Source organism: Labeo rohita, unplaced genomic scaffold, assembly GCF_022985175.1.
Source record: "Labeo rohita strain BAU-BD-2019 unplaced genomic scaffold, IGBB_LRoh.1.0 scaffold_108, whole genome shotgun sequence".
NCBI lineage: Eukaryota > Metazoa > Chordata > Actinopteri > Cypriniformes > Cyprinidae > Labeo > Labeo rohita.
The window spans coordinates 1-4,439 of NW_026127208.1; the positions used below are offsets into that span (position 1 = coordinate 1).

Below are 4,439 nucleotides of genomic sequence, written 5' to 3' on the forward strand. Positions count from 1 at the left end.
AGTACAGTACTAAATAAATAAATAAATAAATAAATAAACAAGCAAACACTGGAGAGCCTTTGTTTTTCCAATCTGTCAACAATTTTAACAACCCTAAAGCTTTATTAAGCACATAGCTAAATGCATCTCTGCTTCCTTATTTCTAGTAAACAAGCTCAGATGACTTCTCAACAATTACTACACCTAATCAAAGGCTGCTTTCAAAGTCTGCATTCACCATCATAAAACTTTTAGGGAACACAGCTCAACCTAATGGCCAACATGCAGAATGGAAACAATCAGTTCTGTTTCAACTAGTTAAGTTTACACAAAGCCTGAAATTGTAAAGCAGACAATTCAATTAAGATTAAATATACAGCTATTAGAGAAAGCAAATATACTTGCTTGGGTTGTGGTCTGGAAGAAAGTGAAGTCACCATGTCCTCTGGTAGAATCAGCCTAAGATGAGCAGAGAGCAGCTTTAGCTAATAATAATCCATAAAGTACATAATTGCAAAAAAGACTAAAAGCAAAATTGAAATCTATGCTTTAACTGTAATGAATGATCCACTGAAGTGGCGAGTTGTGATGAGAACCCAAGTGCATCTTTACTAATCCAAAGTGTAATCCAAACAAACAATAATACAAACAATGACTTGATGACTTGACTTGACATGACATGACATGAACAAACTTAACATGAAACAGACTTGACCATGAACACACTCACCAACAACAGGTTACAACATTAATCCACAAGCAGAGACAAATGGCAGCATGAGGGCTACTTATACCAAACAAAGAGGCTCACATGACACGAAAAAACCAATGAGCAATCAGACACATGACTACAACAACCAATGAGAACATGACATATTGAACTAAGGAACCAATGGCAGGAAAACATGAGGGCAAGGGAAGCAAGACACAAACAGCATGAATCAAACTACAAAATAAAAAAAATAAAAAACATGAAAACAACAATATGAAACAAAACCCAAACAACCCCACAATACATTAACAGAACCAACAAAAAAGGCCAAGTGCAAATACAGCTAGCAGAGCTTGGAGTACTTTAGTATTTACCGTAATAAGCAAAACGCCATTATTGTACAGGAAAGCAGTATATCCAACTCCAAGATTCCAGCTGGCCTGAGGACAATAGAGTACATGTGGAATGAACATGGATTTCCACTGCATGACATTCAAAAGGAATTGTTGAAATCACCAGTGACAATGAGTGGATGTGTGCAAGCTAACAGAGTACGTAATTTAAAAAAAAATAAATAAATAAATAAATAAATAAAAATAAAACACACACACACCTTGAATCCAAAAGTATTCACTGCATGAAGCCTATTCAAATGCAATTGCCCCTACAATTCAAGTTATGAAAGTAGAGAAAAAAAAAAAAAGTCTATGTGGGCTAAGCTGAATCATCTATCACTACTGTTGGTAGTGATAAAGTGTGTTTGTTTGGTGAAGACCTCTACTAGTGTCATGGATTCACCAAGAACTTATACACCGAAGCTGTTAAAAACGATAATGACATTAACTTTCTGCACACAATAAAGCTACACCTTTGCATATGACTGAAATTGCATTTAACATAACAATTTACCATTTTAAGTTACATTTTAAACTACTAATTATAATGCCTTCATTTCCAGTTATTTACAAGGCAGCTACAGAAAATGAGCAAACAACATTTACGTTACCAAACAACATCATCAATTATCAATGATTTCAGTATGGCGTGAGTATATGCACTTTAAAAAGCACTCCTGTTATAATCAGTGAAGCTATATACACTGTATGATGAATAAATCTCTTACCCCTTATTTGCACTGCACACGTCTGCTGCGTGTTACGGCTCTAACGCGGCCACAGGAGCTGATCGTGGCCACTCTAATAAATGCCTGTTGACACCAGCTGCACAGCGACAATTAAGTTTCTGAATCGTCCCTCCACGCTGCTTCGCTAAAAATTAGCGCATCATTTCTTTTGGACGGATAATAATAATAATAATAATAATAATAATACTCATCACCATCATCAGCATCTTGCTACTGTCAAACAGGTGATATCTCTGACTATCGTCGATACCATAGGCATAATTTATGGCTGGGACATATCCCCACTACTTTTTGCCAGGCTGATATTGTCCTTACCACTTTTTTGAACATCTCGCAGCACGGACGCACTTAATGCTGATGAAACATTCCTTTCTGTTAAATAAGATGCGATCTGGCCGCTAGCGCTGGAATCTGTTGTTTCTGAAGTCATGCTTAATGTTCGTTGCGATGTTAATTAGTGACGGAACTTTCTCAATGCAGCTCATGCTCAGTGTTCACACACGAGCGCTTCAATCTATCGCTAATAAAACTATCACGTTAAAAAGGAATTTAATGTCAATACATTAACCGCAGCCCCACCAAACAATTAAATTAATTAGTGTACAATTTCAAGTGCCTACAATGTTCAGTTTAAACATGAAACAAATGCCTGTTAACCCATTAATAAACTGACTAGGCCTTACACAAAAAAAACAGTACAAATTAAACTCATGAACTCAGAAGATCTGTAGAATAAACCCTATACAAGCTCTGTGTGGGATGCAGCTGAATGTTACTCACCCATTGCCAGTGATAATGAAGCATTTAAAAGACCGATTGTAACCCTGTGAATCATAGATTGTTTATGTATAAAATAAGTCTCTAAAGCACTCAAAACGTGGCAGCATTGGGTCTTAACGGGGAGACAAAAAAAAATACACACTACTGACAAACTACAACGTACGTATGGGGAAATAAAAATACACCATGCGAAAACTCCAGTTAGTCTAGTCTGAAGCAGTTCAAGTCACAATCAAACTGCGTGCGCTCTCCTCTCCTGCCTCTAAACATGCATGTTAATGAAACAATTTCTCAGGCTCACAACACTTAATCTCAATACAAACTTCCTATTGGTTAGATATGTCAGCAAAATTACAAATACACAAAGCAGGATAAGTATTTACAGAAAGGAGAAAGGAACAAGGGAAAAACAAATAACATTAAAACTGATATCTCACATGCTATATTTCCAGTCATCAGAGGGTTCTTCACTCTCCAACTTCCATCTCAGACCAACAATCACCTGCCAGTTCCGCTGCTGTACATTTATACTTATGGGCACAACCATTTACAGGATTGCAAATAACCAAGAGTTTTATTCACTAAATAAACAAACACCAATCTTATAATTATATAAAATTATAAGTATATTTTTGTACATGACCTTGTTCATGTTTCAACATTGTAAAGGCATTTTAGTCTAACGCAAACAATCCCCTCCATTCTCTGCATTTGGTTTCTTCCACCGCCCATGATGCACCACAACAGTACATAAAAGGTGTGTTCGACTTAACGCAGCGCTGCGCAGCTCGATCAAATTCTGACTTGAAGCAGTGCATGCTGGTTAGAAATTTTGTCCGACTTGAGGCGACGCCGACGCCTTGTGACTGTCACGTGTGGCATCAAAGTACCGCGATATCGATTCGAGAGCAGCGACTGACTCAGCCGGTGCAGTTTGTTCAGAGCGGCTGCAGGAGCTCTGATGACCACATGACTGTTTCACGAATGGCCAGATTCACCGCATGACAACGATCACGGGTGTTTTGGGTTTATTCTAACCTCCTCAAGTCCGATAATGCTGACAAATCTGTGTTTTTAGAACAATAAAAGTGTTTTACTGTAGTCGCAATGTTATATTGAGTCCGGTTTATCATAAAACACGGATAAAAGCATAAGTAACCCCACTTTATTAGTATTTAAATAGTATATGTTCATGTTGATCGTTATTCTTGTTCAGATGGCGCTGTATTAAGCAGTATATGAAACGTGTTTCTTTTGCTCACGAAAACCCTTTTTGAAAAGTCGGTGTATTTGATAAATATTGCATTTAATTCACTTCATCTGTGATAGAGCATGAAAATAACGCGAGAGCTTCACTAACGAGAGTAAAAAGTGTCCGACTTGACGCCTCCGTTTTCAACTCCGCCCCCGACTGCTCTCGGCTGCTCTCGTTGATCGCCGTCTGTAGCCGTAGATGAAGTCGAACACACCTAAAAGTTTATTTCAGAGGTTGGTCTGCTTTTGGCAGCAATAGTTCTTTAATCTGACACAAATAGCAGAGGCGGAAGCGGTAGAAGAATAGTCTGCTTTTGCCAACCGCCCTAAAACAACAAGAAAAGAAGAAAGAGAGTCTGGTCTGGTTTTTCAGCTACTTTTGGGAAGCTGTAAAATTGTTTTCCATAAGTACTTATTTTGATAAATGTTATCATTGCAATTGTAAAGACAATTTCTTATTGTGTTTAAAATGCTGAAATTTGTCAGACTTTTGTCTGCCATTCTGGTGATTGTTCATACATTCAGGTGGGCATCTAATACATATATTTAGAAATGTTTCTAAGTACAACA

At 37.5% G+C, this 4,439-nt stretch overlaps 1 long non-coding RNA gene across 1 annotated transcript; it reads right to left on the bottom strand.

Annotated features, from left to right (window-relative positions):
• Nucleotides 1–15: 15 nt before the first annotated feature.
• Nucleotides 16–3,520, bottom strand: LOC127157463 (uncharacterized). The gene is made up of 3 exons (XR_007825908.1): nt 3,053–3,520; nt 1,066–1,131; nt 16–438 (listed from the first exon to the last, which is right to left on the bottom strand). It is a non-coding gene; the product is annotated as an uncharacterized LOC127157463 (long non-coding RNA).
• Nucleotides 3,521–4,439: the final 919 nt, after the last annotated feature.